Genomic DNA, 12,040 nt, shown 5'->3' with positions numbered 1-12,040 from the left:
GTGGCGTGCGCGAGCGCGATTCTGATTGGCTCTTAGATCTTAGTAAACATTCGAATCGGCCGAAACCAGGAAGCGGCGGCCGCCATTTTCTCTCTCGCACTGAGAGTGATGTTCAAAATAGAAAGCACAAAAACATGTAAAGGGGCTGTTTAGACAGCTCCCACACACATAGCCATGTTGAGGGAGTCCCCAAAGATCCCCCAAGGCCAAAAACGGAATTTTTATTTTTTCGATAATTTTGCCGATTACGCTTACCGTACGCGTACGGTAAAAAATTAAAAAAAAATAAAAATTATCCACACTCTCCCCCCCCCGTGTGCAATTGGTGCCCGAAGGGCGCCAATTTTGCATGGCTTATTAGACCTAAGAAAAACTAAAATATTAAAAAACAAAATATAAAAAAAAAAAATTATCCACACTCTCTCCACCCCGTGTGCATAGCTTATAACTTATAAGAAAAATTAAAATATTACCTTTCAAAACGAAGTGCATCATATGTCCTCCATGTGCGCACGGTGCGCTAAGCGCATCGTGCGTACATGGCCCATCTAGCGTAACGTGGGCACGCGGTGCGCATAGCGCACCGCGTGACCACCGTGCGTGCACGGCACTAACTGCGTAAAGTGGGCGCGCGGTGCGCGAAGCGCACCGCGTGCTCACTGTGCGCGCACGGTGCGCGCACGGAACGAACTGCGTTAAGTGGGCGCGCACGCCACGAATGGCGGAAAGTAACTTAGCATTTTAAAAACCGTACAAATTCACTGAAAAAACCATAGGTTTCACACACGTTATAGTTAGGAATTAGCATTTAAAAAACCTTGCAAATTCAGTGAAAAAAACATAGGTTTCACACATGTTATAGTTAGCGGAAATTTTACTGATAAAAAACCAATGAAATTCCCCGTTATAGTTAGTGCAGGCAATCTAACTCACGCGACCGCAATCTTCTGCTGATGACATATGTGTCTTTATGAAAAAAAAAATATTTGTAATATATGTATAGCTAAAAATGTATGGAAGAAGACATGGGCAAATAAGTGTCTAAATGCAGTATTAGCATCAGCAGAGGATTGCGGTCGCGTGAGTTATAGTTGCCTGCACTAACTATAACGGGGAATTTCATTGGTTTTTTATCAGTAAAATTTCCGCTAACTATAACATGTGTGAAACCTATGGTTTTTTCAGTGAATATATATATATATATATATATATATATATATATATATTACCTACTGGCGGTCGCCAGTAGGTAGTTATAGTTAGGACCCCTTTTCCATAGGAAATCCGCAACATTCTATTTTGAATAACTTTGGCGCCGGTCGACGAATCCTCGCGAATTTTTCAAAATAGGTGGGGCGCTATGCTCGGCTCCTACCCTGAAAGTCTCGGGGGGATTCGTCAAGCGGGGGCTGAGATAAAAGGGGGTCCCAAAACGCGTTTTTCCCATGCATTTTTCCATAGGATCTTTAGACAGGGCTACAGCCCGAACGGCTGAACAGATTTACTTGACATTTGGCAGAGAGGTAGTCCTCAGGTCAAGGAAGTGCCTTTTGTAGGTTTGGTGTAAATCTGTTTGGTAGATTCTGAGAAAATAGCCTTTAAATCAATATATATATCTGAGCCAGCTTACGGTGCGCTTACGGTACGCTTACCGTACGCGTACGGTGGCGTGCGCAAGCGCGATTCTGATTGGCTCTTAGATCTTAGTAAACATTCGAATCGGCCGAAACCAGGAAGCGGCGTCCGCCATTTTGTCTCTCGCACTGAGAGTCATTTTTAAAATATAAAGCCCAAAAACATGTAAAGGGGCTGTGTAGACAACTCCCACACACATAGCCATGTTGAGGGAGTCCCCAAAGGGCTCCCAAGGTCAAAAACAGAATTTTCATTTTTTCGGTAATTTTGCCGATTACGCTTACGGTACGCGTACGGTAAAAAAATGGAAATAAAAAAAACACTACCCACACTCACCCCACCCCCTGTGCTTTTGGTGGCCGAAGGCCGCCCAATGTACAGGGCTTATTAGAGGTGACAAAAACGAAATATTAAACACAAAAATAATAAAAGAAAAAATTATCCACACTCTCTCCACCCCGTGTACAAATGGTGCTCGAAGGGCACCATTTGTGCATGGCTTATAAAACTTACGAAAAATTAAAATCATACCGTGCACGGAACGAACTGCGTTAAGTGGGCGCGCACGCCACGAATGGCGTAAAGTAACTTAGCATTTAAAAAACCGTACAAATTCACTGAAAAAACCATAGGTTTCACACACGTTATAGTTAGGAATTAGCATTTAAAAAACCTTGCAAATTCACTGAAAAAACCATAGGTTTCACACATGTTATAGTTAGCGGAAATTTTACTGATAAAAAACCAGTGAAATTGCCCCGTTATAGTTAGTGCTGGCAACTATAACTCACGCGACCGCAATCTTCTGCTGATGACATATGTGTCTTTATGAAAAAAAAATATTTGTAATATATGTATAGCTAAAAATGTATGGAAGAAGACATGGGCAAATAAGTGTCTAAATACAGTATTAGCATCAGCAGAGGATTGCGGTCGCGTGAGTTATAGTTGCCAGCACTAACTATAACGGGGCAATTTCACTGTTTTTTTATCAGTAAAATTTCCGCTAACTATAACATGTGTGAAACCTATGGTTTTTTCAGTGAATTTGCAAGGTTTTTTAAATGCTAATTCCTAACTATAACGTGTGTGAAACCTATGGTTTTTTCAGTGAATATATATATATATTAAATTGTTATAAATTAGGAGTTGGCGTTTGTATGGGCCTAGGATGGGAAGTTGCAGAGAGGTGTAAAAAGGGGCATGGCCTCTGAACAACTGTCTGCAACGCAGCTCCCTGGCACATACTAGAGGTAACTGGTGGGCTAGTTGGGCCCCATGGACACTCAGGATTGAAGAGGAATTAATTCCCTAACTTAAAACACGCCACAGGGAGTGTTTGCACACATGTCACCTCAGGCCCGCCCCTTTCCTTCATCACTGTGCAAGCGCTCCCTATGGCGTGTTTTATGTTGGGGAATTAATTCCACTTGAATACTGAAGGTCCCTGGGGGCCAACTAGCCCACCAAGTACCTCCAGTATGCGCCAGGGAGTTGCGTTGCAGAGAGGTGTTTAGAGGCCACGCCCATTTTCACACCTCTCTGCAACGCAGCTCTGTGGCGCTTACTGGATGTACCTGGTGGGCTAGTTGGACCCCAGGGACCCTCAGGATTTGAGGGGACTTAATCCCCCAACTTAAAATGTGCCATGGGGTGTGTTTACACAGTGGTGAAGGTAGGGGGTGGAGCCTGAGGTGCCGTGTGCAAACTAGCCCTTTGGCACGTTTTCAGTTGGGGAATTAATTCGCCTTCAATCCCGAGTGTCCCTAGGGTCCAACTACCCCACCAGGTAACTCCAGTAAGCACCACAGACTTGCGTTGCAGAGAGGTGGTCCAGGCAAAGCCCCATTTTACAGCTCTCTGCAACGCAGCTCTGTGACGCTTACTGGAGGTACCTGGTTGGCTAGTTTGACCCCAGGGAACCTCAGGATTCGAGGGGACTTAATCCCCCAACTAAAAACGTGCCATGGTGTGTGTCTACACAGTGGTGAAGGGAGGGGGCAGGGCCTGAGATGAGATGTGCAAACACGCCCTGTGGCGTGTTTAAAGTTGTGGAATTAAATCACCTTCAATTCTGAGGGCCTCTGGGGGCCAACTAGTTCACCAGGTGCTTCCAGTAAGCGCCACTGTGCACCTCTCTGCATCGCAGCACATTGGAGGTACCTGGTGGGCTAGTTGGACACCAGGGACCCTCAGGATTCAAGGGCACTTAATCCCCCAACTTAAAACGCGCCACGTGGAGCGTTTGCACAGTGGTGAAGGGAGGGGGCAGGGACTGAGGTGACATGTGTGCAAACACACCCTGTGGCGCGTTTTAAGCTGGGGAATTAATTCCCTTTCAATGCTGAGGGCCCCTGGGGGGCAAATAGCCCACCAGGTACCTCCAGTAAGCGCCACAGACCTGCATTTCAGAGAGGTGGTCCAGGCAAAGGCCACTTTTTACACCTCTCTGCAACGCAGCGCTGTGGCGCTTACTGGAGGTACCTGCTGGGCTAGTTTGACCCCATGGACCCTCAGGATTCGAGGGGACTTAATCCCCAAACTTAAAACATGCCATGGGGCGTGTTTACACAGTGGTGATGGGAAGGGCGGGGCCTGAGGTGATGTGTGCAAACACGCCCTGTGGCGTGTTTTCAGTTGGGGAATTAATTTCCCTTCAATCCTGAGTGCCCCTGGGGGCCAACTACCCCACCAGGTACCTCCAGCAAGCGCCACAGACCTGCGTTGCAGGGAGGTATTCAAGGCAAAGCCCCTTTTTACACCTCTCTGCAATGCAGCTCTGTGGCGCTTACCTGGTGGGCTAGTTGGACCCCAGGGACCCTCAGGATTCAAGAGGACATAATCCCCTAACTTAAAATGTGTCATGGGGTGTGTTTACACAGTGGTGAACGGAGGGGGCGGGGCCTGAGTTGACATGTGCAAACATGCCCTGTGGGGCGTTAAAAGGTGGGGAATTAATTCCCCTTCAATTCTAAGGGCCTCTGGGGGCTAACTAGCTCACCAGGTGCTTCCAGTAAGCGCCACTGTGCTGCGTTGTAGAGAGGTGCTCTGGACCATGCCCCTTTTAACACCTCTCTGCAACGCAGCATTGTGGCTCTTACTGGAGGTACCTGGTTGGCTAGTTGAACCCCAGGGACCGTCAGGATTCAAGGGGACTCAATCTCCCAACTTGAAACGGCGACCGGGTGTGTTTGCATACATGTCACCAAAGCCCCTATCCCTTCACCACTGTTCAAATGCGCCCCGTAGCCCGTTTTAAGAGGTAGTTTAATCCCCCTGCCCTATTATGTACTAGGGCCTTACAGAGGAGGTCATGCTAATCACAGGGATACCCCAAAGCATAATGTTTCCTAGTTTATGTAGGTGTTTTAACTGTATTCTAAGTGTGTTTTAGCATAGCACTGGCTCTAGGCCTGGCTAGTCAGAGTCAGTTACCACCAGTACCTGTCTGAAAAAGTTGTGGGCACTGGATAATTTTGGAACAAGGCCTCTTTCTGCTCCTCTGTTGGTTCTTTCTGCACATGTCTTGCTTATTCCTTCACTTTTCTGGACTTCAGTTGCTTCTTTCTGCATTTCGTTTGCTTCTTTCTGTGCGTTTTTTCTTCTTTCTGCACATGTCCTACCCCTGTAGGCATAGTTAGAAACTAGCATTTAAAAAACCTTTGAAATTCACTGAAAAAACCAAAGGTTTCAGGCACGTTATAGTTAGAAATTAGCATTTAAAAAACCTTAGAAATTCACTGAAAAAATCATAGGTTTTACAGAAAGTTATAGTTAGCGGGACATTTCACTCATACAAAACCAGTGAAATTCCCCCGTTATAGTTTGTTCAGCTAATTATAACTCGCGTCCCCGCAATGTACTGCTGATGACGTCACATATTACATCACTCATGACATGGTAAGTGACATCACTGATGACATCACTGATGACATCTCAATTGACATCACTGATGACATCACTGATGACATCATCCATGTGATACATTGATGCATCTTCTCACACCCTAATATAACCCTTGATACACCCACTCTCAATTACAGACTGCCATTCTCAAAACCATAAACACTCCAACAGCAATAACTACGTACACACTAACTGATTCTTAGGTTTAAACACACATCCACTCACTCATCTGTACAGTCACACATACTTATGGTCACTCAGTATAGGACTATCATATGCACTCATATACCTATATAAACACTCACACACCACCACTCATCCATAGAGGTACTCATGCACCTAGTCAGTCATGAAAATAATTAATCACACTGCCATTTACTCACCTATACAGTTATACACAGACCAGCTCAATCACTCATACAAATACTAGCACATTCTTACACTCTTATACAATCACTGATACAAGCACACAGTCATCCATACATTCACTCTCAGAATCACACATTCTCACTTATAGCCATTTATATACTCCAACACACATATATACTGCCTATCACATATGTAGTTACTCACACATTTACCACTGAGATATACATTCACTCACTAACACAACCATATACACACTCACCCAACCATACAGTAAATCACAGATGCACTCTTGAAACCATGCACCCAGTGAATCACCCACTCACACATCTATGCACAGAGTCACACACACCCCACCCACATAAACGCTCAGGCACCCATACAGATACTCAGACAACCAATCAATAACACATATAGACAGTCATGTAGCTATTCACAAACCCATATAGCCGGTTACACACCAACAGACAGACGGATACAGACATTCACACAGTTTGGTCACTAACCCATGCATTCAGTAATCACTCACTTATAGAGTCAGTCACGCACCTACCAAATCATCCATTCAGACACTTACACACCCACTCATTCTTTATTGTGCCTTTCCCTATATATATTGAACATATTTAAACTTTACAGAAACACACAGTCACTGAATGATGTCATCAGTGATGTCATTTGAGATTTCATCAGTGATATCATCAGTGATGTTACTGACCATGTCATGAGTGATGTAATATGTGACGTCATCAGCAGTGCATTGCGGGGGCGCATGTTATAGTTAGCTGAACTAACTACAACGGTGGAATTTCACTGGTCTTGTACGAGTGAAATTTCCTGCTAACTATAACGTTCTGTAAAACCTATGGTTTTTTCAGTGAATATATATATATATATATATATATATATATATCTCCTCCAGGCGGCTCACTTTTCTCGGCAATCGGCGCTCTACGATGGTGCGCTGTGAACACGGCCAAGCCCTGCCGTAATTACTTTGGAGCGGTATTCCTTACGGAAAGATTTCACACGCACTCACGGGTGGATAATTAAGTTGCTCTCGTTTTATTTAGCAGCAATATTACCAGGTGTCGGAGCCTGGCTATAGATCCATGAAATCCCATGAGCACTTCCCTCACAAAGAAGAAGAAGACTCGCACACCAGGGTCAGTGTAAACAAAAAGGTATTATTGGCAATGCGTTTCGACCAGAACGGTGTTTCTCACAAGCCAAATTTTCACCATTTGAAACCACCATTTGAAGTGTATTTACACACCATAAAAGAAGGACCATATTGAACTGGTTAGCCTTATAAACACTGAAAACAGACTTATACATTGCTTTCCGTAGTTCACACACATTTGCATGTAGAGAAAAGACTTACTTTTGGTTCTTGGTTACAATGCCGATGTGGTATTGGCGCACCAAAATATATATTAATATGTAGTGTAATCAAATTAATTTAATTTGACTTGACATTCATTTATCATCCGTGAATCAGAGCCGGAAACTTGTTACCTGCCCCTGGAGTTGCCAAGCACTGCTGCACTTTACCCCTGGTCCCTGGAGGACGCCCAAAACCTGAACAGCGGTCCCGCAGTGCAGGAGACCGTGAATCAGAGCCGGAAACTTGTTACCTGCCCCTGGAGTTGCCAAGCACTGCTGCACTTTACCCCTGGTCCCTGGAGGACGCCCAAAACCTGAACAGCGGTCCCGCTGCGCGGGAGACCTTGAATCAGAGCCGGAAACTTGTTACCTGCCCCTGGAGTTGCCAAGCACTGCTGCACTTTACCCCTGGTCCCTGGAGGACGCCCAAAACCTGAACAGCGGTCCCGCAGCGCGGGAGACCGTGAATCAGAGCCGGAAACTTGTTACCTGCCCCTGGAGTTGCCAAGCACTGCTGCACTTTACTCCTGATCCCTGGAGGACGCCCAAAACCTGAACAGCGGTCCCGCAGCGCGGGAGACCGTGAATCAGAGCCAGAAACTTGTTACCTGCCCCTGGAGTTGCCAAGCACTGCTGCACTTTACCCCTGGTCCCTGGAGGACGCCCAAAAGCTGAACAGCGGTCCCGCAGAGCGGGGACGCGCGCGGGGCATGCCCGGGCTAAGCCCGGGCAAAGGGCGGGCCGTCTACGGCCGTCTGAGGCCGGCAGAGGCTGGGCTGGGCCACGTCCCTGAGGTTTACTCCCCCCGGTAAGATCTTTATGACTATTTGTCCTTGTACGTGATTATGTCACTCACTTCCGAAAATGAGGGGAAACGCCGCCTTACACCGGCCGCTGCCGGTGGAAGACTTACTGGCACTCTTGATGACTTTTTCCTGAGAGCAGCCGACGTCGTAGGCAGGGAGATTGCCCGGACTGAAAAGCGATTGTCAATGGAACTTCTGAATGTCAGACGCTCTTCCTTAGGAGACTTAAGTAATGTGGTGTCACCGGCAAGGGCTGACCTGATTTCTATTTGCCCTCACAGCCCAATTCATTCTGACTACCCGCCTGGAGAGGAAGTTGTGTCCAAGAGTAATAACTCTTTCAGTAGTCTCGCTTCATCTGAGGGCTTTTATCCGATTGAGCCCAGGAAAAGTTTACAGCCAGCAGATCTTGTTGACCTCGAAGCCATTTCGGTAGTGGCCCCACCTAGCACTGATAGGAAAGGGAAAAGGAAAAGGGGCGGGAGCTGCCAAACAGGCAGGAAACCTAAAATTCTAAAGCTGTCTGGTACACAGAGTGTAACGTGCCCTAAGAAAGTCACTAAAAAATCTAAGAGGAATACCCAAGCCCCGTTAGATCCGGTTCCGCAGCCTCCTGAGTTAAATAATAGAGCCATATTTAGTGGTAGGGATGAGGACGCAGTAGTATCATTTTCTAATCTAACCCACCTATTGCGATCCTTTACCCTTCCAATAATCGAGAGATTGAAAATCATTAACGGGAAGTTAGACGCCATGGGTGACCTTGTCAATGTTAACACATGTAGGCTCGATAATATAACACTTCCCAAGTCGAACACTTGTACTGAGATAGCGGTTAGCAATAACTTAGCCCCTCAAGGACCATCCATTCCTGTAGTTGCAACTCTTACTGGCCGAAACAGAACCACTACTTTACCTCTGATACTCCCTCCAACTAAAATTGCCAAAATAGCTGAATCTACATCATCTATTATTACATCCTCACAAACCAGTGATAATTGTATGGGGGAGACAGAGTTGGTTGAACAGGTCGAACGGGTCTCCCCACCAGTTATTAATCTTCCCCCAGCATGTTCACCCCTAGTAGTAGTGGTCGCAAATGTCCCTGTATTAAATAAGGGCGTTAGAGAGGACTTTGGGCAGCTAAAAAATAAGGTGCTCCACTGGGTTACAAAGAATACATCGGCGGGTAACAACATTTGGAATGATTTAATAATGGTTCGTAGAGTGTCCTGGATTGGTAGAACCAGGAAGACTAAAGTTGGGGATTGTATTATACTTAATTTCAATAATCCCTTCTTGGTTAGACGAATCATCGATGAGTCCATATTCAATGCTAAGCCACAATTGACGGGTATTGAGATCCTCCCACTGGATTACTTTTACAGGGAGCTGAACAGACCAAACCTTAGTAAGGTCTCTGAGCTTGGTGGTAGGAAGAGTACTCGCACCCCACTTAACCCGGGTTGGGAATACCCCAGGAAAACGTTCCCTAATCAGATGTGGTGTAGGAATGTTGGCCAATATTATAGCCTAGAAGGGGTCAATCGCTTCTCAGTTTTGAGCGGACTTGAAGGAGTCGACTGACGCCCAACTACTGAGGCTGTCGTCAACTCTGCCACAACTGATTTGAAAGAACTAACAGTGATAGCCTGTGCAGGCGATCAACTGAAGGCAACTTTTTTGCCTGATCAATTAGGGGTTGTTAATAATAAAGGAACCAGGATTGCCTTCTGGAACGTAGCAGGTCTCCGTTCCAAGATTGATAATCCCATATGGATTGATTATATTAAGGACATAGATATATTATGTCTGCAAGAGACTTGGTCTCTGGACGCCATCCATATCACCGGTTATAGAACTTTCCATCAACCTGCTAGTCCCTCCACATCTGGGAGAAACAAGGGCGGCCTGATTATTTATTTATCCAACTTGATGGAGTTTCTGTCAGTAAAAATGGTGGTTTTATACAACCACTATCAAATAATCCTAATCCGGGTGACTCCCAAGGTGGAGATGTTTATCGTTAACATGTATAATAGTATCGAGAAGGGTTTAGTTAACGGTATGATAAATACTCTTATTAAGGATCTAAGGGCTCTAGTAGATACATCTCCAAGGGATTCAATTATCATTTGGGGAGGCGACTTCAACCACTACCTCTGTAAACATTATTTGAGTGGCTGTGGTGATCAGGAAAAATATAAATCTGAATATCAACCACATTTTGCACATAATAGTGGGGGCGACTCATTTAATGACATGATGGCATCATTCGACCTGGGCTTTGTTAATCTGCTCTGCAGGCCCCCTGTGGAGTTTAGCTCGACGTATGTGGGGAGAGGGTTTAGTACACTGATCGACTTTATTACCGTCACCAACTCCCACTCCTGTTGGTTAACCGATTTTGCTACACATACACTTGGGGTGAGTGACCATCTTCCACTAAGCTTTTGTATACAGCTCCCCTGCAAATCAGACTGCATTGCAGTGGAGAAATTGGCCTGGACAAGTAACTGCACCCTAAATAGAATGAACGGGTATGCCCTTAGATGGTCAAAGTGTAACCAAGAGGTCATGAATAGGAGCATAATTAAAAAAGCGTTAACTTCCATCAATGTTTGCCTTCAGGACGAAGCATTATATTCAGACATCCTGGACTCTTTTGAAACAATTACAAGGACAATCAAAGAGGACCTATAACGTCCAATTAAAGAGGGGAATGTAGCCAGAAAAGGGTGGTTCGACTCAGCCTGTACTAAGGCCCACACCGCCTTAAAGAATGCTTTAAGGAATAACCCGAGGAATCAATCTGAAATTATATACCTTAGACGTGTGTACAATCAGGCTAGGAAGTCACGTAAATGCGCAATTAAGAATGATGCTTGGGAATGTTTATATAACACGTCCTTGGAAAAGGATTGCTCTGCCTTTTGGTTAGCTGTCAAGGCACCTTTCTTTACTACAGGGGAAATTGATAGGATGGAAGTGGCTATCACAGAAGATTCCTGGATAGATTTCTTCGCCGAGGTTTATAACCCAGGAGGGAAAGATAAATTGGTTGATATGATGATTGTTACCCAGGGTCAAAAGGTGGGCGATTTTACTCCGATCAAGTTAGATGTTACCGTAAATGAAATCTCAGATGCAATCACCCAGAGCAAAGGTAACAAAGCGCCAGGCGCAGATGGTGTCCCCATAGATCTATTCAAATATCAGCCTGAGCTCTGGTCGCCCCTACTCACGCGTGTATTGGAGGCTAGTTGTGCGCGGGGCTTTATTGACACCTGGGCAGACTCCATAATCATACCTATATTTAAAAAAGGGGACCGATATAAACCCTCTTGTTATCGACCCATATCCCTCCTGGATTCCTTTATGAAAGTCACCGGGCGAGTTATCTTGAATCGCTTACAATTATGGGCTGCTGAGGCCAATATTTTGTCGCCGGTTCAATATGGCTTTCGTAAGGGCTGCGGCACCGTGGAACAGGTCCTTAATTTTATATCACTATTGGGTAAATATACCCAGGCTAAAGAAGGTAAACTTTTTGTAGTGTTTGTTGACCTAAGCGCTGCTTTCGATTGTGTTATTCACAATCGATTGTGGCAGATCCTGAGTGACATGAAGGTAGATGAAGTACTTATTTCCTTCCTAAGACAGTTGTACGCCGGTGCCAGGGCGAAAGTTAGGTACGGCATCAATGGTGAATGCACCAAGCCTTTTTATGTAAAGAGGGGAGTGAGACAAGGGTGCGTACTTGCCCCACTTTTGTTCAACTTGTACATTAATGACCTAGAAAAAGTTCTAGTTGCTGCAGCACGCGACTCCCCTCAGGTCAATCAGCACCAAATTGCATCCCTCTTATATGCTGATGATGCAGTGATCATGTCCCGGACTCAAAGAGGTCTCCAAACTGCTCTGGACACTTACTTAAACTT

The sequence above is a fragment of the Triturus cristatus genome, chromosome 7 (assembly GCF_964204655.1).
Source record: "Triturus cristatus chromosome 7, aTriCri1.1, whole genome shotgun sequence".
In the NCBI taxonomy this organism is placed as follows: domain Eukaryota; kingdom Metazoa; phylum Chordata; class Amphibia; order Caudata; family Salamandridae; genus Triturus; species Triturus cristatus.
The sequence above is the reverse complement of the archived record's forward strand: the minus strand, read 5'-3'. Positions refer to the sequence as shown.